At 47.2% G+C, this 22,140-nt stretch overlaps 1 protein-coding gene across 1 annotated transcript in view; it reads left to right on the top strand.

Moving 5' to 3' along the window:
• Positions 1–22,140, top strand: part of LOC137376948 (excitatory amino acid transporter 2-like) — a 660,382-nt gene that overhangs the window by 1,105 nt on the left and 637,137 nt on the right. The gene's annotated exons all lie outside the window — the stretch shown is intronic.

Genomic DNA, 22,140 nt, shown 5'->3' with positions numbered 1-22,140 from the left:
TCTTGTTGGCTTGTTACCTCTGGCCACGGTAGCAGATATGACAGAACTGTGCTTCTGCGAGCTGAGCTCTCCTGCCTGTTCGATGGTGGCAAATGGTTACATGGCTCCGATTTGACAGCGACCCCTTGCCCCGTCTGTTTTCTGGGTTTCACCCACAGTGTTACAATTTGATAACTCTAAGGTGTCTACAATGTGTCTGGGGCTCCCTTTCCACCTCAAATCTTACTATGTCTCTTTCCTCCGGGGTGCCCTACTAAAACAGGGTTAGGTTACTGTCAGATGCTTTAGCCACCTGCTCCCCTATCTCTGCTTTTGTGATGAATTGCCCACCCGCCCACCCCCCAGGTTAGACACAGACAAAGCCTGCAATCCCCTTACCCAGCCCATTGCAAAGAGCTTTCCGTGGCCCAGAGCTAGTTTGGGTTCCTTGTGCGCTCCCAAGCAGTCGAGAGAAGAAATCTCTTTTTAAAATCATTCTATCCTGCAGACGTGCGAAGAATGAAAAGCACACTGGGTTAGGGGGATGTGGAGGGAAATCAGCAAACTGAGTAGGACAGGGACGGAGAGGAGACTCAGATAAGAGGCACCCGGGCAACATAAAGGGAGAGACAGCCACAGGCACGGTCAGTAGGGGAGAGGGGATTGTGCACTGAAACTATAGTTGAATGCAAACATTCGCACAGATTGATCATTAACTCAGTGAGACTTGGGCTAACCTGGAGATTGGGACCCCGAGTGAATGATCGGATTGGGAAATGAATGCGAATGTACTGCAGTTAGACTCAGCAGATTAATGTCACAAGGTGACATTCTCAGCTACCTTTGGGTTTTCAATCCCCCCCCCCATTGCGCCCGATTGTGAGAAAATGATTTACACTGTACAGTAAATGACAGATGAAGAGTTTCAGCACCGATGACCGTGTTCCATTTAATCAGTCACTGGGGTTTAATGGGAGAATACTGTTGTGTTTCGACATTCAACACATCGGGGGCACTGCCCTTGCAGAGGTCAGGTATCGATGGGCTGTTAGCACCACCTCTGGGTAACAGCATCTCCCCAAGCAAAAACGTCATTAAAAACCCAATTCAACTTAATTGATTGCCATAAATCAATGGCAGTACCTATTGGTGAATTAGTGTGTGTACATATGTGAGAGAAGGAGAGAGAAAGAAGGCACTTGCTTGTTGAAATTCGAGCACTGAAGTACTGTAACACAGTGACTGGAATCTTCACGCTGAAACTCTGTTTGCAAATGTTGTATCTTGTTTGAAAAGGGGAGAGGGATAAACTCGGCCTGTCAGCCTAACGTCAGTGATGGGGAAAATTTTAGAAAAATAGTTCAGGACAAAATTAATTGGCATTTGGAAAAGTATGAGCTAGTTATTAAAGAATAATAGCATCATTAGAATGATTATAGCAGAGAAGGAGGCCATTCGGCCCGTCGTGTCCGTTGCCCTCTCTGCAAGAGCAACATACCTAGTCCCTCTTCCCTTCATTTTCCCTGTAGCCCTGCAATATTTTTCACTTCAGATAATTATCCCGTTCTCTTTTGAAGGCATTGATTGAATCTGCCTCCACCACACTCTCAGGCTATGTATTCCAGATCCTAACCATTTGCTACATACAAAAGTTTTTCCTCATGTCCCTGTTGCCTCTTTTACCAATCACAGTCAGCACAGATTAAGTTCTTTGATTAAGTTCGTATGGGTTGACGAGGGTAATGTTGGGTATATGGACTTTCAAAAGGCCATTGACAAAGTCCCACAAAGACTTGTTAGCAAAATTGAATCCTATGTGATTAAAGGGAAGGTTGCATTGTGGAGACAAAATTGACTCAGGGGACAGTGGTGAACGGTTGTCTTTCAGACTGGGAGGAAGTATACAGCAGTGTTCCCAGGGGTAGTTGTTGGAATCATTGCTTTTTTGTATATACATTAATGACATGAACTGGGATAAGTGGGGTATAATTTCAAAATTTGCAGATGATATGAAATTTGAAATATAGTTAACATTGAGGATTTAATATGCACAATGGAACAGACATGAATTTCAGTCAGTTTGAGACTTCAGGAGGATGCAGTCTGGCGAAACAGCAGATGAAAATTAATGCAGAGAAGTGTGAAGTGATACATTTTGGTGAGCAGGTGAGAAAGAGGTCTAGGGTTCCCTTTCAGCTTTCACCTAGTCTTACTGAAACAGGGTTTAATTTTAAACACATTGTGTTTTAGCTCCCCCTTGGTGAATCCTTGTTCACCGCTTTCCAATTATAAGGCAAAGAAATGAGCACAAACAGGCTTTCTTAGGTATAAAGAAGAAAGGTGAAATTTTATCAAACTTAAACTCTAATTTGGTTGACGCCTATGGATACAAGATGCACCTACACTAGCATGCATATGTGATGCACACATGCAAATAGAGACAGAAAAGAGCAGAAGAAATAAAGCGAAAAATTTTGAGGCAATATCTGAAGAGTTTTTGTTATGGGTCTTTGAGCTCACTGTAGAGTCTTTGATTGAAGGTAGATCTTGCTTTTCGTTGGGGCTCAATAGTCTTTTTAAACCTTGTTCGCTGTAGGAGACTTTTCTCTCTTGGGGTTAATACATCTTCAGTGGATTCAGAGGCTTGTGAGAAAGAGATGGGAGTAGACAGACAGGCAAGGTTGTGGCGAGCCAGCCAGGAGAGATCTTCTCAGTCCAGGAGCATTCTGCTTTCTGCCCAAACTGTTTATACAAATTCAAATAACTCAGGTTGCCCAGCAAGTTAGTCATGTGACTAGCTGGTTTGACCATGTCCATTTGTGTATTTGGCCATTGTAGCAGTCAACCTGGAATGTGAGGACCCCCACCTTCAACGTCTGGTGATCAATAATCCATTGTGGGTTGAATGTGTCAGGGAATGGCTGCTTTGTCCTTCCAAACACCATCTGTTAATATGCAAATGTCTTTTCCAGACATGTTTAACAAGTCCTTTCTTCACTCCAGTAGCAGTTTAAAATCAATGTTCATGACAAAATTAATGTGCCTCATTCTTGGTAGGTTATGGCCTAGCATAACACGTTCACACCCAATGGAATGAAATGTGATTTGAGAAAAGGCGCATTTAATTAAAAGGGTCGAGAAAAAAATGTAAGATACAGAAAAACCATGCATTTCTCTCATTCATTCATTCATAAATCCTAAAACATATTACTGTCTGTCTTCTCTTGGTGCCAATGCTGCTTTAATTGCCACGTTTTTTGGCATCCCAATAAACATTGGGAAGTTTCTTTTCCATTTGCCCATTTCCATGGCTGCCTAGGTCTTTGGTCCTGCTGAAGTAATTTTTTTTGAAAAGAGTGAGTAGTGGGCGGGTCTATCCTGAACTCTCTTTCAGTGCTTGACTGAGTCATGCAAAGGCTTTTGACTTCAGAGGAAGAGTGGTTCACTTTTTTTCTGACTGTGGGAGAGAATTCTTTGCTAATCTTCCCTTTGTTCCCGATGCCACTTTCCTGCCTGCAGGTATTTGTGCAGACTCTACTGCATGCTCCTGTGGCACCTTGACTAGGTGAGGTTTCTCTGCCCTCGAGAGGTCTTTATTTGTCTCTCCAGGTTCCTGTAAATGCTGTTAGCAACTCTGATGGCGTGCTTCTAGTGTCTGCGTTTACATAAGAGGATGTGGGGGTCTAACGTTTCGCATTTTTCGAGGTTGGCTGACCGGACAGTAGGGGTTTTCATCTGGGATTTATCCCTGACTTCCTTTAACCTGCTCTCTTGGTCATTTTTTTCCCTTTCTCTGTCTAACCTTTTGCCAGCCTTGTGCCTGACTGTCCCTTTTTGTTCTCGGCGGGGGTCCCTTACAGTTCACCAACCCTCTGCTGGAGGGTCCTCCTAACACTGGTACAGGACTTAGGGGTGCAGGTTTCACTCTAGGTTGTGGTTTCCCCTCAACCTGGCACATGCGGCAACTCCAGAAGTACTCCACCACATCTTTGTGGAGTTTTGGCCAGTCAAACTGCTGTCTTGTGCAGGCTTTGGTCTTTCATACACCGACATGTACAGACACTGTAGTCTCTTGGGCCCTTCTTAATATTTCTCTCTGGTACCTCTGTGGCACCACTAACTGGTGAACTACTGTCCACTCCTTGCCCCCAGGTCTGTGGGGAGGATTCCATTTCCTCATCAGTACCTCATTCTTTAAATCGCAGCAATCAGGGACTCCCTCTGCTTCACTTTCAGATTGAGCAGCCTGTGCTAACTCTTGTAATACTGGGTCGGCTCACTGAGCCTCAGCTAGGGAAAATCCATTTAATTCATTCCCTGGGTCTCCTAACTTTCCAAAGAAAGTCTCGGACAGGCAGACCTCATGGTCATCTGCCTGCAGTGCCAGTGCAGTCTCCTCTGGGGGAGCTGGTTTGATCATGGCCTGACCCACTACACATTCAGGGAAACTGCAGAGATCCATCTCCTGCCACTGCCCTGTTTCTCTGACCTCCTGAAGTCTTTCACTACTGGGAAGGGGGGGGGTGGGGGATGGCTACCACCTTCATCCCCACCGGATCATTACCTCGGAGCAGGTCAACCCCTTCCACAGGCAAGCTAGGGACAATCCCTCCAGTCACCAGTCCCGAAACTAGGTCGCATTCCAGATGCATCCTGTGTACAGGACAGGCATACACTGCCCTCCAATACCATTTACCACCATTTTGGTGTTCACTGCACTCCCTGGGGGAGAGGTCAGGCCTTTTCCCTGTAAAAGGGATCTAGTGGCCCCTGTGTCTCTGAGACTCACTATGGGCTTGCTTGCCTCACTCGAGGGGAATGGGGTTACTCTCCCTTCAGACACAAAACCCTCAAGAACCCTACTAAATGTTCCTGCAATGCAGTAGTAAACTTTCTGGGTCTCACTCTTACTGCTGTTGAAGCCACAGCTTGTTCCGCTGTGCTTTCCATCAGGTCCCCGTCTTCAATGAGCGGGTGTGCCCTGATTAACCCTATAGGTTTTCCCTTTAGTTTCCAGCAGTCACCTCTTAAATGCCCTGCTTTATTACAATGGAAGCACACAGGTCTCCGGGTCTCACTCTAGCTCACAGCACCTTCCTTTTTGGCTAAAGGAGGGCCCCTGTGTCTCCTTCCTTCCTTTCTGTCCCAGGACTGCTTGGGCTCCTATCACCTTCCCACCCTTTGTCCCTTTTGAATTTGTGGGGGTGACGAGGAAAGGTTCTCCCCGGGAAACCAACTTATAAATTAAAGCAAACTCATCGGCCAGAACGGCCGCTTGCCGGGCTCTCTGGACCCACTGCTCCTGCAGATGGGTCTTTATGGAGAGTGGGAGAGAGTGTTTAAATTCCTCTAACAGAATTACTTCTCTGAGAGTCTCATAGCTGAGCTGTACTTTAAGAGCCCTCAGCCACTGGTAAAAAGCCAGCTGCTTACTTCTTTCAAACTCCAGATAAGTTTGATTTGCTTGCTTCTTGAGGGTTCTAAACTTTTGGTGATAGACTTCAGGTACCAATTCATATGCCCCAAGGATAGAATTTTTGGTCTGTTCATAATTTGATGAACTCTCATCTAGCAACAGGAAATAAACCTCATGGGCTTTTCCAATTAGCTTGCTTTGTAGTAAAAGAGGCCAGGTCTCAGCTGGCCATTTTAGCTGCCTTGCCAGTTTCTCAAAGGACACAAAAAACTCTTCTTCATCCTCCTCATTGAATTTTGGAATTAGTTGAGCTAGTTTTAACAATTTTGTACCCATCCCTGAATTATGTTCCTCCATATTGGTCATGCTCTCACTGGGGTTACTCTGTTGCCCCCTAGTTAACTCAAGCTGCTTCAACTCTCTCTCTTCTCATTCCTTCCTGAATATTCTTTCTATCTCCCTCTCCTCAAATTCCAGTTTCTTCTGTTCCAATTATATCTTTGCTAACAATCCCCTGTCAGAGTCTGCTTCTATCCCTGTTTCTACTTCTTCAGATTCCAGGGAAAAATGGTTGGCCACTAGCCTTAGGAGTTCAGACTTCCTAGCCTTACCATGTACAGTGATCCCACACTGCTCAGCCATTTTCCTCAACTCCTCCACAGACAGTGCTTTAACTTATCCCAAGTTACTTCACACTGGCTTGGGGAGTTACTGACTTCAGTTACAGACATGTTAGTATTCCAGCACACACAACCACAAGAAAACCTGTATTGACATCTTGCTCTTTTTTGATTGGAAACAATTTGGCTTCCCACTTCCGATTTCTCTCATTTGTCTGTGAATAAAATCCAGGACGGTAGCTCCCAAATTTCTGTTACGACCAGGTGAGAAAGGTGTCTATGGGTCCCTCTCAGCCTTCACCAGGTCTTACTGTAACAGGGTTTAATTTTACACATACCTTGTTTTTTAGCTCCCCCTTGGTGAATCCTTGTTCACCGCTTTCCAATTATAAGGCAAAGAAACCAGCACAAACAGGCTTTCTCAGGTTTAAAGAAGAAAAGTTGAAATTTATTAAATTTATCTTATACTCTACTTCGGTTGACACCTACGGATACACGACGTGCCCACGCTAGCATGCATATGCAATACACACATGCAAATAGAGACAGAAAAGAGCAGAAGAAAAATAAAGTGGAAATGTTTGAGGCAATATCTGAAGAGTTTTTGTTACGGTTCTTTGAGATCACTGTAGGGTCCATGATTGTAGGTAGATCTTGCTTTACGTTGGGGCCCAGTATTCTTTTTAAACCTTGTTCGCTATAGGAGACTTTTCTCTCTTGGGGTTTATGTGTCTTCAGTGGATTCAGAGGCTTGTGAGAAAGAGATGGGAGCAGACAGGAGAGATCTTCTCAGTCCAGGAGCAAACAGTCTTTCTGCCCAAACTGTTTGTACAAATTTAAAAAACTCACGTTGCCCAGCAGGTTAGTCTAGCTGGCTTTACAACGTCCATTTGTGTACTTGCCCATCTTAGCAGTCAACCTGGAATGCGAGCTTCTCCACCTTCAACATTTGGTGATCAAAAGTCCATTGTGTGTTGAATGTGTCAGGGAATGGCTGTTTTGTCCTTCCAAACACTGTTAATATGCAAATGTATTTTCCAGCCACAGCTGATCTATTTTACTTCACTCCAATAACAGTTTAAAATCAATGTTCTTGACAAAATTAATGTGTCTCATTCTTGGCAGGTGGGGGCCTAGCATGACTCTCACTAAACTCTTTCTGCAGGACCACATCCCTCTTCCTATCTTTGTTGTTGGTACCAATGTGGACCATGACTGCTGTCTGTTCACCCTCCTCCCTCAGGCTGTTCTGCAGCCATTCGGTGACATCCAGGGAGGCAACACACCATCCTGGATTCACTTCTGCAGCTACAGAAACGCCTGCCTGTTCCCCTGACTATCAAATCTCCTATCACTACTGCTCTTGCAGAATTGCTTGTGTCCCCCTGTGCTGCAGGGCCACCCGTCGTGCCATGGCCTTGGCTCTGGCTGCGTCCCCAGATCAGCCACCACTTTCCACAGTATTCAGAATGGACTACCGGTTGGAAAGTGAGATGCAATCATGGGTCTCCTGCACTACCTGCTTGTTTCTTCTTGACTGTCTGGTGGTCACCCATTCCCTCTCTACTAGCATACTCTTAAGCTGCGGGATGAACAGATCTATAAACGTGCTATCCACAAAGCGCTCAATCTTATAGACGCTCCACAGTGATGCCAGCTGATGCTCAAGTTTCAAAACCCAGAGCTCAAGCTGCTGCAATAGATGACACTTTCTGTACATATCGTTATCCAGGACACAAGAAGTGTCTTGGAGTTCCCACATAGCACAGAATGAGAACTCCAGAGGTGGGAGCAGCCCTGCCTTTGCTCTATCTATTAAATTTTAAACCAAATGAACCCTGCTACTACTAAATAACCCTGTTACTACTAAATAGCCTTGCTACTACTAAATAACCATGCTATTACTAATAAACCTTGCTACTACTAAATTACCCTGCTACTACTAATAAGCCTTGCTACTACTAAATAACCCTGTTATGACTAAATTACCCCGCTACTACTAAATAGCCCTGTTACGACTAAATAACCATGCTACTACTAATAAACCCTGCTACTACTAATAAACCTTGCTACCACTAAATTACCCTGCTACTACTAATAGACCCTGCTACTACTAATAAACCTTGCAACTACGAAATAACCCTGTTACGACTAAATTACCCTGCTATTACCAAATAACCCTGTTACTACTAATAAACCTTGCTACTAATAATAAACCTTGCAACTACGAAATAACCCTGTTACGACTAAATTACCCTGCTATTACCAAATAACCCTGTTACTACTAATAAACCTTGCTACTACTAATAAACCTTGCTACTACTAAATAACCCTGTTACTACTAATAAACCTTGCTACTACTAATAAACCTTGCTACTACTAAATAACCCTGTTACTACTAATAAACCTTGCACCTACTAATAAACCCTGCTACTACTAATAAACCTTGCTACCACTAAATAACCGTGTTACGACTAAATAACCATGCTACTACTAATAAACCCTGCTACTAGTAATAAACCCTGCTACTACTAATAAACCTTGCTACTACTAAATAACCCTGTTACTACTAAATTACCCTGCTATTACCAAATAACCCTGTTACTACTAATAAACCTTGCTACTACTAATAAACCCTGCTACTACTAATAAACCTTGCTACCACTAAATAACCGTGTTACGACTAAATAACCATGCTACTACTAATAAACCCTGCTACTAGTAATAAACCCTGCTACTACTAGTAAACCTTGCTACTACTAAATAACCCTGTTACCACTAATAAACCCTGCTACTACTAATAAACCTTGCTACCACTAAATAACCGTGTTACGACTAAATAACCATGCTACTACTAATAAACCCTGCTACTAGTAATAAACCCTGCTACTACTAGTAAACCTTGCTACTACTAAATAACCCTGTTACCACTAATAAACCTTGCTACTACTAATAAACCCTGCTACTACTAATAAACCCTACTACTACTAGTAAACCTTGCTACTACTAAGTAACCCTGTTACGACTAAATTACCCTGTTACTACTAAATAACCCTGTTACTACTAATAAACCTTGCTACTACTAAATAACCCTGTTACTCCTAATAAACCTTGCTACTACTAATAAACCTTGCTACTACTAAATAACCCTGTTACTACTAATAAACCTTGCTACTACTAATAAACCCTGCTACTACTAATAAACCTTGCTACCACTAAATAACCGTGTTACGACTAAATAACCATGCTACTACTAATAAACCCTGCTACTAGTAATAAACCCTGCTACTACTAGTAAACCTTGCTACTACTAAATAACCCTGTTACCACTAATAAACCCTGCTACTACTAAATTACCCTGCTATTACCAAATATCCTTTTACTACTAATAAACATTGCTACTACTAAATAACCCTGTTACGACTAAATTACCCTGCTATTACTAAATAACCCTGTTACTACTAAATAACCCTGTTACTTCTAAAACACCCTGCTACTACTAAATAACCCTGTTACTACTAAATTACCCTGCTATTACCAAATATCCTTTTACTACTAATAAACATTGCTACTACTAAATAACCCTGTTACTACTAAATAACCCTGTTACTACTAAATTACCCTGCTACTACTAAATAACCCTGTTACTACTAAATAACCCTGTTACGACTAAATTACCCTGCTACTACTAAATAACCCTGTTACTACTAAATAACCCTGTTACTTCTAAAATACCCTGCTACTACTAAATAACCCTGTTACGACTAAATAAACCTTGCTACTACTAAGTAACCCTGTTACGACTAAATTACCCTGTTACTACTAAATAACCCTGTTACTACTAAATAAACCTTGCTACTACTAAATAACCCTGTTACTACTAATAAACCTTGCGACTACTAAGTAACCCTGTAACGACTAAATTACCCTGTTACGACTAAATTACCCTGTTACTACTAAATAACCCTGTTACTACTAAATAAACCTTGCTACTACTAAGTAACCCTGTTACGACTAAATTACCCTGTTACGACTAAATTACCCTGCTACTACTAAATAACCCTGTTACTACTAAATAACCCTGTTACTTCTAAAATACCCTGCTACTACTAAATAACCCTGTTACGACTAAATAAACCTTGCTACTACTAAGTAACTCTGTTACGACTAAATTACCCTGTTACTACTAAATAACCCTGTTACTACTAAATAAACCTTGCTACTACTAAATAACCCTGTTACTACTAATAAACCTTGCGACTACTAAGTAACCCTGTAACGACTAAATTACCCTGTTACGACTAAATTACCCTGTTACTACTAAATAACCCTGTTACGACTAAATAAACCTTGCTACTACTAAGTAACCCTGTTACGACGAAATTACCCTGTTACGACTAAATTACCCTGTTACTACTAAATAACCCTGTTACTACTAAATAAACCTTGCTACTACTAAATAACCCTGTTACTACTAATAAACCTTGCAACTACGAAGTAACCCTGTTACGACTAAATTACCCTGTTACTACTAAATAACCCTGTTACTACTAATAAACCTTGCTACTAATAAATAACCCTGTTACTACTAATAAACCTTTCTACTACTAAATAACCCTGTTACTACTAATAAACCTTGCTACTACTAAATAACCCCGTTATGACTAAATTACCCTGTTACTACTAAATAACCCTGTTACTACTAATAAACCTTGCTACTACTAAGTAACCCTGTTACGACTAAATTACCCTGTTACAACTAAATAACCCTGTTACTACTGCTTTTAATCCCTCACTCGTTGTTCCCTCACAGCCTCACCACTTTTAAACACTCACTCGCTGCTCCCTCACAGCCTCACCACTTTTAATCCCTCACTCGCTGTTCCCTCACAGCCTCACCACTTTTAAACACTCACTCGCTGCTCCCTCACAGCCTCACCACTTTTAAACCCTCACTCGCTGTTCCCTCACAGCCTCACCACTTTTAAACACTCACTCGCTGCTCCCTCACAGCCTCACCACTTTTAAACCCTCACTCGCTGTTCCCTCACAGCCTCACCACTTTTAAACCCTCACTCGCTGCTCCCTCACAGCCTCACTGCGTTTAATCCCTCACTCGCTGTTCCCTCACAGCCTCACCACTTTTAAACACTCACTCGCTGCTCCCTCACAGCCTCACCACTTTTAATCCCTCACTCGCTGTTCCCTCACAGCCTCACCACTTTTAAACACTCACTCGCTGCTCCCTCACAGCCTCACCACTTTTAAACCCTCACTCGCTGTTCCCTCACAGCCTCACTGCTTTTAATCCCTCACTCGCTGTTCCCTCACAGCCTCACCACTTTTAAACACTCACTCGCTGCTCCCTCACAGCCTCACCACTTTTAATCCCTCACTCGCTGTTCCCTCACAGCCTCACCACTTTTAAACACTCACTCGCTGCTCCCTCACAGCCTCACCACTTTTAAACCCTCACTCGCTGTTCCCTCACAGCCTCACCACTTTTAAACCCTCACTCACTGCTCCCTCACAGCCTCACCACTGTTAAACCCTCACTCGTTGCTCCCTCACAGCCTCATCACTTTTAAACCCTCACTCACTGCTCCCTCACAGCCTCACCACTGTTAAACCCTCACTCGCTGTTCCCTCACAGCCTCACTGCTTTTAAACCCTCACTCGCTGCTCCCTCACATCCTCACAGCCTCACCACTTTTAAACCCTCACTCACTGCTCCCTCACAGCCTCATCACTTTTACACCCTCACTCGCTGTTCCCTCACAGGCTCACCACTTTTAAACACTCACTCGCTGTTCCCTCACAGCCTCACTGCTTTTAAACCCTCACTCGCTGCTCCCTCACAGCCTCACAGCCTCACCACCTTTAAACCCTCACTCGCTGTTCCCTCACAGCCTCACAGCCTCACCACTTTTAAACCCTCACTCGCTGTTCCCTCACAGCCTCACTGCTTTTAATCCCTCACTCGCTGCTCCCTCACAGCCTACTGCTTTTAATCCCTCACTCGCTGCTCCCTCACAGCCTACTGCTTTTAAATCCTCACTCGCTGTTCCCTCACAGCCTCACTGCTTTTAAATCCTCACACGCTGTTCCCTCACAGCCTCACTGCTTTTAATCGCTCACTCGCTGCTCTCTCACAGCCTCACTGCTTTTAAATCCTCACTCGCTGTTCCCTCACAGCCTCACTGCTTTTAATCCCTCACTCGCTGCTCCCTCACAGCCTCAGTGCTTTTACATCCTCACTCGCTGTTCCCTCACAGCCTCACTGCTTTAAATCCTCACTCGCTGTACCCTCACAGCCTCACTGCTATTAAACCCTCACTCACTGCTCCCTCACAGCCTCACTGCTTTTAAATCCTCACTCGCTGTTCCCTCACAGCCTCACTGCTTTTAATCCCTCACTCGCTGCTCCCTCACAGCCTCACTGCTTTTAAATCCTCACTCGCTGTTCCCTCACAGCCTCACTGCTTTTAAATCCTCACTCGCTGTTCCCTCACAGCCTCACTGCTTTTAATCCCTCTCTCGCTGCTCCCTCACAGCCTCACTGCTTTTAAATCCTCACTCGCTGTTCCCTCACAGCCTCACTGCTTTTAAATCCTCACTCGCTGTTCCCTCACAGCCTCACTGCTTTTACATCCTCACTCGCTGATCCCTCACAGCCTCACTGCTTTTAATCCCTCACTCGCTGCTCCCTCACAGCCTCACTGCTTTTAAATCCTCACTCGCTGTTCCCTCACAGCCTCACTGCTTTTAAATCCTCACTCGCTGTTCCCTCACAGCCTCACTGCTTTTAAATCTTCACTCGCTGTTCCCTCACAGCCTCACTGCTTTTAATCCCTCACTCGCTGCTCCCTCACAGCCTTACTGCTTTTAATCCCTCACTCGCTGTTCCCTCACAGCCTCACCACTTTCAAACACTCACTCGCTGTTCCCTGTCAGCCTCACCACTTTTAAACTCTCACTCGCTGTTCCCTGTCAGCCTCACTACTTTAAAATCCTCACTCACTCCTCCCTCACAGCCTCACCACTTTAGAATCCTCACTCACTCCTCCCTCACAGCCTCACCACTTTTACACCCTTACTCACTGCTCCCTCACAGCCTCACCACTTTAAAATCCTCACTCACTCCTCCCTCACAGCCTCACCACTTTTAAACCCTCGCTCGTTGCTCCCTCACAGTTTCACTGCTTTTAAACCCTCACTCGCTGCTCCCTCACAGCCTCACTGTTTTTAAACCCTCACTCGCTGCTCCCTCACAGCCTCACCGCTTTTACACCCTCACTCACTGTTCCCTCACAGCCTCACCACTTTTAAACCCTCGCTCGTTGCTCCCTCACAGCCTCACCGCTTTTACACCCTCACTCACTGTTCCCTCACAGCCTCACCACTTTAAAATCCTCACTCATTCCTCCCTCAGAGCCTCATCACTTTTAAACACTCATTCGCTGCTCCCTCACAGCCTCAACACTTTTAAACCGTCACTCGCAGTTCCCTCACAGCCTCACCACTTTTAATCCCTCACTCGCTGCTCCCTCACAGCCTCAGTGCTTTTAAATCCTCACTCGCTGCTCCCTCACAGCCTCACCACTTTTAAACCGTCACTCGCTGTTCCCTCACAGCCTCACCACTTTTAATCCCTCACTCGCTGCTCCCTCACAGCCTCAGTGCTTTTAAACACTCACTCGCTGTTCCCTCACAGCCTCACTGCTTTTAAACCCTCACTCGCTGTTCCCTCACAGCCTCACTGCTTTTAAACCGTCACTCGCTGTTCCCTCACAGCCTCACCACTGTTAAACCCTCACTCGCTGCTCCCTCACAGCCTCATCACTTTTAAACCCTCACTCACTGCTCCCTCACAGCCTCACCACTTATAAACCCTCACTCGCTGTTCCCTCACAGCCTCACCACTTTTAAACACTCACTCGCTGTTCCCTCACAGCCTCACTGCTTTTAAACACTCACTCGCTGCTCCCTCACATCCTCACAGCCTCACCACCTTTAAACCCTCACTCACTGCTCCCTCACAGCCTCATCACTTTTACACCCTCACTCGCTGTTCCCTCACAGCCTCACCACTTTTAAACCCTCACTCGCTGTTCCCTCACAGCCTCACCACTTTTAAACACTCACTCGCTGTTCCCTCACAGCCTCACTGATATTAAACCCTCACTCGCTGCTCCCTCACAGCCTCACCAATTTTAAATCCTCACTCGCTGTTCCCTCACAGCCTCACTGCTTTTAATCCCTCACTCGCTGCTCCCTCACAGCCTACTGCTTTTAAATCCTCACTCGCTGTTCCCTCACAGCCTCACTGCTTTTAAATCCTCACTCGCTGTTCCCTCACAGCCTCACTGCTTTTAATCGCTCACTCGCTGCTCCCTCACAGCCTCACTGCTTTTAAATCCTCACTCGCTGTTCCCTCACAGCCTCACTGCTTTTAATCCCTCACTCGCTGCTCCCTCACAGCCTCAGTGCTTTTAAATCCTCACTCGCTGTTCCCTCACAGCCTCACTGCTTTAAATCCTCACTCGCTGTTCCCTCACAGCCTCACTGCTATTAAACCCTCACTCACTGCTCCCTCACAGCCTCACTGCTTTTAAATCCTCACTCGCTGTTCCCTCACAGCCTCACTGCTTTTAATCCCTCACTCGCTGCTCCCTCACAGCCTCACTGCTTTTAAATCCTCACTCGCTGTTCCCTCACAGCCTCACTGCTTTTAAATCCTCACTCGCTGTTCCCTCACAGCCTCACTGCTTTTAATCCCTCTCTCGCTGCTCCCTCACAGCCTCACTGCTTTTAAATCCTCACTCGCTGTTCCCTCACAGCCTCACTGCTTTTAAATCCTCACTCGCTGTTCCCTCACAGCCTCACTGCTTTTACATCCTCACTCGCTGATCCCTCACAGCCTCACTGCTTTTAATCCCTCACTCGCTGCTCCCTCACAGCCTCACTGCTTTTAAATCCTCACTCGCTGTTCCCTCACAGCCTCACTGCTTTTAAATCATCACTCGCTGTTCCCTCACAGCCTCACTGCTTTTAAATCTTCACTCGCTGTTCCCTCACAGCCTCACTGCTTTTAATCCCTCACTCGCTGCTCCCTCACAGCCTTACTGCTTTTAATCCCTCACTCGCTGTTCCCTCACAGCCTCACCACTTTTAAACACTCACTCGCTGTTCCCTGTCAGCCTCACTACTTTAAAATCCTCACTCACTCCTCCCTCACAGCCTCACCACTTTAAAATCCTCACTCACTCCTCCCTCACAGCCTCACCACTTTTACACCCTCACTCACTGCTCCCTCACAGCCTCACCACTTTAAAATCCTCACTCACTCCTCCCTCACAGCCTCAACACTTTTAAACCCTCACTCGCTGTTCCCTCACAGCCTCACCACTTTTAAACCCTCGCTCGTTGCTCCCTCACAGTTTCACTGCTATTAAACCCTCACTCACTGCTCCCTCACAGCCTCACTGCTTTTAAATCCTCACTCGCTGTTCCCTCACAGCCTCACTGCTTTTAATCCCTCACTCGCTGCTCCCTCACATCCTCACTGCTTTTAAATCCTCACTCGCTGTTCCCTCACAGCCTCACTGCTTTTAAATCCTCACTCGCTGTTCCCTCACAGCCTCACTGCTTTTAATCCCTCTCTTGCTGCTCCCTCACAGCCTCACTGCTTTTAAATCCTCACTCGCTGTTCCCTCACAGCCTCACTGCTTTTAAATCCTCACTCGCTGTTCCCTCACAGCCTCACTGCTTTTACATCCTCACTCGCTGATCCCTCACAGCCTCACTGCTTTTAATCCCTCACTCGCTGCTCCCTCACAGCCTCACTGCTTTTAAATCCTCACTCGCTGTTCCCTCACAGCCTCACTGCTTTTAAATCCTCACTCGCTGTTCCCTCACAGCCTCACTGCTTTTAAATCTTCACTCGCTGTTCCCTCACTGCCTCACTGCTTTTAATCCCTCACTCGCTGCTCCCTCACAGCCTTACTGCTTTTAATCCCTCACTCGCTGTTCCCTCACAGCCTCACCACTTTTAAACACTCACTCGCTGTTCCCTGTCAGCCTCACTACTTTAAAATCCTCACTCACTCCTCCCTCACAGCCTCACCACTTTAAAATCCTCACTCACTCCTCCCTCACAGCCTCACCACTTTTACACCCTCACTCACTGCTCCCTCACAGCCTCACCACTTTAAAATCCTCACTCACTCCTCCCTCACAGCCTCAACACTTTTAAACCCTCACTCGCTGTTCCCTCACAGCCTCACCACTTTTAAACCCTCGCTCGTTGCTCCCTCACAGTTTCACTGCTTTTAAACCCTCACTCGCTGCTCCCTCACAGCCTCACTGTTTTTATACCCTCACTCGCTGCTCCCTCACAGCCTCACCGCTTTTACACCCTCACTCACTGTTCCCTCACAGCCTCACCACTTTTAAACCCTCGCTCGTTGCTCCCTCACAGTCTCATTGCTTTTAAACCCTCACTCGCTGCTCCCTCACAGCCTCACCGCTTTTACACCCTCACTCACTGTTCCCTTACAGCCTCACCACTTTAAAATCCTCACTCACTCCTCCCTCAGAGCCTCATCACTTTTAAACACTCATTCGCTGCTCCCTCACAGCCTCACCACTTTCAAACAGTCACTCGCAGTTCCCTCACAGCCTCACCACTTTTAATCCCTCACTCGCTGCTCCCTCACAGCCGCAGTGCTTTTAAATCCTCACTCGCTGTTCCCTCACAGCCTCACCACTTTTAATCCCTCACTCGCTGCTCCCTCACAGCCTCACTGCTTTTAAACCCTCACTCGCTGTTCCCTCACAGCCTCACTGCTTTTAAACCCTCACTCGCTATTCCCTCACAGCCTCACCACTGTTAAACCCTCACTCGCTGCTCCCTCACAGCCTCATCACTTTTAAACCCTCACTCACTGCTCCCTCACAGCCTCACCACTTATAAACCCTCACTCGCTGTTCCCTCACAGCCTCACTACTTTTAAACACTCACTCGCTGTTCCCTCACAGCCTCACTGCTTTTAAACCCTCACTCGCTGCTCCCTCACATCCTCACAGCCTCACCACTTTTAAACCCTCATTCACTGCTCCCTCACAGCCTCATCACTTTTACACCCTCACTCGCTGTTCCCTCACAGCCTCACCACTTTTAAACCCTCACTCGCTGTTCCCTCACAGCCTCACCACTTTTAAACACTCACTCGCTGTTCCCTCACAGCCTCACTGATTTTAAACCCTCACTCGCTGCTCCCTCACAGCCTCACAGCCTCACCAATTTTAAATCCTCACTCGCTGTTCCCTCACAGCCTCACTGCTTTTAATCCCTCACTCGCTGTTCCCTCACAGCCTCACTGCTTTTAATCCCTCACTCGCTGCTCCCTCACAGCCTACTGCTTTTAAATCCTCACTCGCTGTTCCCTCACAGCCTCACTGCTTTTAAATCCTCACTCGCTGTTCCCTCACAGCCTCACTGCTTTTAATCGCTCACTCGCTGCTCCCTCACAGCCTCACTGCTTTTAAATCCTCACTCGCTGTTCCCTCACAGCCTCACTGCTTTTAAATCCTCACTCGCTGTTCCCTCACAGCCTCACTGCTTTTAATCCCTCACTCGCTGCTCCCTCACAGCCTCACTGCTTTTAAATCCTCACTCGCTGTTCCCTCACAGCCTCACTGCTTTTAAATCCTCACTCGCTGTTCCCTCACAGCCTCACTGCTTTTAATCCCTCTCTCGCTGCTCCCTCACAGCCTCACTGCTTTTAAATCCTCACTCGCTGTTCCCTCACAGCCTCACTGCTTTTAAATCCTCACTCGCTGTTCCCTCACAGCCTCACTGCTTTTACATCCTCACTCGCTGATCCCTCACAGCCTCACTGCTTTTAATCCCTCACTCGCTGCTCCCTCACAGCCTCACTGCTTTTAAATCCTCACTCGCTGTTCCCTCACAGCCTCACTGCTTTTAAACCCTCACTCGCTGTTCCCTCACAGCCTCACTGCTTTTAAATCTTCACTCGCTGTTCCCTCACAGCCTCACTGCTTTTAATCCCTCACTCGCTGCTCCCTCACAGCCTTACTGCTTTTAATCCCTCACTCGCTGTTCCCTCACAGCCTCACCACTTTTAAACACTCACTCGCTGTTCCCTGTCAGCCTCACTACTTTAAAATCCTCACTCACTCCTCCCTCACAGCCTCACCACTTTAAAATCCTCACTCACTCCTCCCTCACAGCCTCACCACTTTTACACCCTCACTCACTGCTCCCTCACAGCCTCACCACTTTAAAATCCTCACTCACTCCTCCCTCACAGCCTCAACACTTTTAAACCCTCACTCGCTGTTCCCTCACAGCCTCACCACTTTTAAACCCTCGCTCGTTGCTCCCTCACAGTTTCACTGCTTTTAAACCCTCACTCGCTGCTCCCTCACAGCCTCACTGTTTTTAAACCCTCATTCGCTGCTCCCTCACAGCCTCACCGCTTTTACACCCTCACTCACTGTTCCCTCACAGCCTCACCACTTTAAAATCCTCACTCACTCCTCCCTCAGAGCCTCATCACTTTTAAACACTCACTCGCTGTTCCCTCACAGCCTCACCACTTTCAAACAGTCACTCGCAGTTCCCTCACAGCCTCACCACTTTTAATCCCTCACTCGCTGCTCCCTCACAGCCGCAGTGCTTTTAAATCCTCACTCGCTGTTCCCTCACAGTCTCACCACTTTTAAACCGTCACTCGCTGTTCCCTCACAGCCTCACCACTTTTAATCCCTCACTCGCTGCTCCCTCACAGCCTCAGTGCTTTTAAACACTCACTCGCTGTTCCCTCACAGCCTCACTGCTTTTAAACCCTCACTCGCTGTTCCCTCACAGCCTCACTGCTTTTAAACCCTCACTCGCTGTTCCCTCACAGCCTCACCACTGTTAAACCCTCACTCGCTGCTCCCTCACAGCCTCATCACTTTTAAACCCTCACTCACTGCTCCCTCACAGACTCACCACTTTTAAACACTCACTCGCTGTTCCCTCACAGCCTCACTGCTTTTAAACCCTCACTCGCTGCTCCCTCACATCCTCACAGCCTCACCACCTTTAAACCCTCATTCACTGCTCCCTCACAGCCTCATCACTTTTACACCCTCACTCGCTGTTCCCTCACAGCCTCACCACTTTTAAACCCTCACTCGCTGTTCCCTCACAGCCTCACCACTTTTAAACACTCACTCGCTGTTCCCTCACAGCCTCACTGATTTTAAACCCTCACTCGCTGCTCCCTCACAGCCTCACAGCCTCACCAATTTTAAATCCTCACTCGCTGTTCCCTCACAGCCTCACTGCTTTTAATCCCTCACTCGCTGTTCCCTCACAGCCTCACTGCTTTTAATCCCTCACTCGCTGCTCCCTCACAGCCTACTGCTTTTAAATCCTCACTCGCTGTTCCCTCACAGCCTCACTGCTTTTAAATCCTCACTCGCTGTTCCCTCACAGCCTCACTGCTTTTAATCGCTCACTCGCTGCTCCCTCACAGCCTCACTGCTTTTAATCCCTCACTCGCTGCTCCCTCACAGCCTCAGTGCTTTTAAATCCTCACTCGCTGTTCCCTCACAGCCTCACTGCTTTAAATCCTCACTCGCTGTTCCCTCACAGCCTCACTGCTTTTAAATCCTCACTCGCTGTTCCCTCACAGCCTCACTGCTTTTAATCCCTCACTCGCTGCTCCCTCACAGCCTCACTGCTTTTAAATCCTCACTCGCTGTTCCCTCACAGCCTCACTGCTTTTAAATCCTCACTCGCTGTTCCCTCACAGCCTCACTGCTTTTACATCCTCACTCGCTGATCCCTCACAGCCTCACTGCTTTTAAACACTCACTCGCTGTTCCCTCACAGCCTCACTGCTTTTAAACCCTCACTCGCTGTTCCCTCACAGCCTCACTGCTTTTAAACACTCACTCGCTGCTCCCTCACAGCCTCACCACTGTTAAACCCTCACTCGCTGTTCCCTCACAGCCTCACTGCTTTTAAACCCTCACTCGCTGTTCCCTCACAGCCTCACTGCTTTTACATCCTCACTCACTCCTCCCTCACAGCCTCAACACTTTTAAACCCTCACTCGCTGTTCCCTCACAGCCTCACCACTTTTAAACCCTCGCTCGTTGCTCCCTCACAGTTTCACTGCTCTTAAACCCTCACTCGCTGCTCCCTCACAGCCTCACTGTTTTTAAACCCTCACTCGCTGCTCCCTCACAGCCTCACCGCTTTTACACCCTCACTCACTGTTCCCTCACAGCCTCACCACTTTAAAACCCTCGCTCGTTGCTCCCTCAGAGCCTCATCACTTTTAAACACTCATTCGCTGCTCCCTCACAGCCTCACCACTTTTAAACCGTTACTCGCAGTTCCCTCACAGCCTCACCACTTTTAATCCCTCACTCGCTGCTCCCTCACAGCCTCAGTGCTTTTAAATCCTCACTCGCTGTTCCCTCACAGCCTCACCACTTTTAAACCGTCACTCGCTGTTCCCTCACAGCCTCACCACTTTTAATCCCTCACTCGCTGCTCCCTCACAGCCTCAGTGCTTTTAAACACTCACTCGCTGTTCCCTCACAGCCTCACTGCTTTTAAACCCTCACTCGCTGTTCCCTCACAGCCTCACTGCTTTTAAACACTCACTCGCTGCTCCCTCACAGCCTCACCACTGTTAAACCCTCACTCGCTGTTCCCTCACAGCCTCACTGCTTTTAAACCCTCACTCGCTGTTCCCTCACAGCCTCACTGCTTTTAAACACTCACTCGCTGCTCCCTCACAGCCTCACCACTGTTAAACCCTCACTCGCTGCTCCCTCACAGCCTCACCACTTTTAAACACTCACTCGCTGTTCCCTCACAGCCTCACTGCTTTTAAACCCTCACTCGCTGCTCCCTCACATCCTCACAGCCTCACCACTTTTAAACCCTCACTCACTGCTCCCTCACAGCCTCATCACTTTTACACCCTCACTCGCTGTTCCCTCACAGCCTCACCACTTTTAAACCCTCACTCGCTGTTCCCTCACAGCCTCACCACTTTTAAACACTCACTCGCTGTTCCCTCACAGCCTTACTGCTTTTAATCCCTCACTCGCTGTTCCCTCACAGCCTCACCACTTTTAAACACTCACTCGCTGTTCCCTGTCAGCCTCACTACTTTAAAATCCTCACTCACTCCTCCCTCACAGCCTCACCACTTTAAAATCCTCACTCACTCCTCCCTCACAGCCTCACCACTTTTACACCCTCACTCACTGCTCCCTCACAGCCTCACCACTTTAAAATCCTCACTCACTCCTCCCTCACAGCCTCAACACTTTTAAACCCTCACTCGCTGTTCCCTCACAGCCTCACCACTTTTAAACCCTCGCTCGTTGCTCCCTCACAGTTTCACTGCTTTTAAACCCTCACTCGCTGCTCCCTCACAGCCTCACTGTTTTTAAACCCTCATTCGCTGCTCCCTCACAGCCTCACCGCTTTTACACCCTCACTCACTGTTCCCTCACAGCCTCACCACTTTAAAATCCTCACTCACTCCTCCCTCAGAGCCTCATCACTTTTAAACACTCACTCGCTGTTCCCTCACAGCCTCACCACTTTCAAACAGTCACTCGCAGTTCCCTCACAGCCTCACCACTTTTAATCCCTCACTCGCTGCTCCCTCACAGCCGCAGTGCTTTTAAATCCTCACTCGCTGTTCCCTCACAGCCTCACCACTTTTAAACCGTCACTCGCTGTTCCCTCACAGCCTCACCACTTTTAATCCCTCACTCGCTGCTCCCTCACAGCCTCAGTGCTTTTAAACACTCACTCGCTGTTCCCTCACAGCCTCACTGCTTTTAAACCCTCACTCGCTGTTCCCTCACAGCCTCACTGCTTTTAAACCCTCACTCGCTGTTCCCTCACAGCCTCACCACTGTTAAACCCTCACTCGCTGCTCCCTCACAGCCTCATCACTTTTAAACCCTCACTCACTGCTCCCTCACAGCCTCACCACTTTTAAACACTCACTCGCTGTTCCCTCACAGCCTCACTGCTTTTAAACCCTCACTCGCTGCTCCCTCACATCCTCACAG

Source organism: Heterodontus francisci, chromosome 14 (genome assembly GCF_036365525.1).
Source record: "Heterodontus francisci isolate sHetFra1 chromosome 14, sHetFra1.hap1, whole genome shotgun sequence".
Classification (NCBI taxonomy): domain Eukaryota; kingdom Metazoa; phylum Chordata; class Chondrichthyes; order Heterodontiformes; family Heterodontidae; genus Heterodontus; species Heterodontus francisci.
Note: the sequence above shows the minus strand (reverse complement) of the source record. Positions and strands in the feature narration are given on the sequence as shown.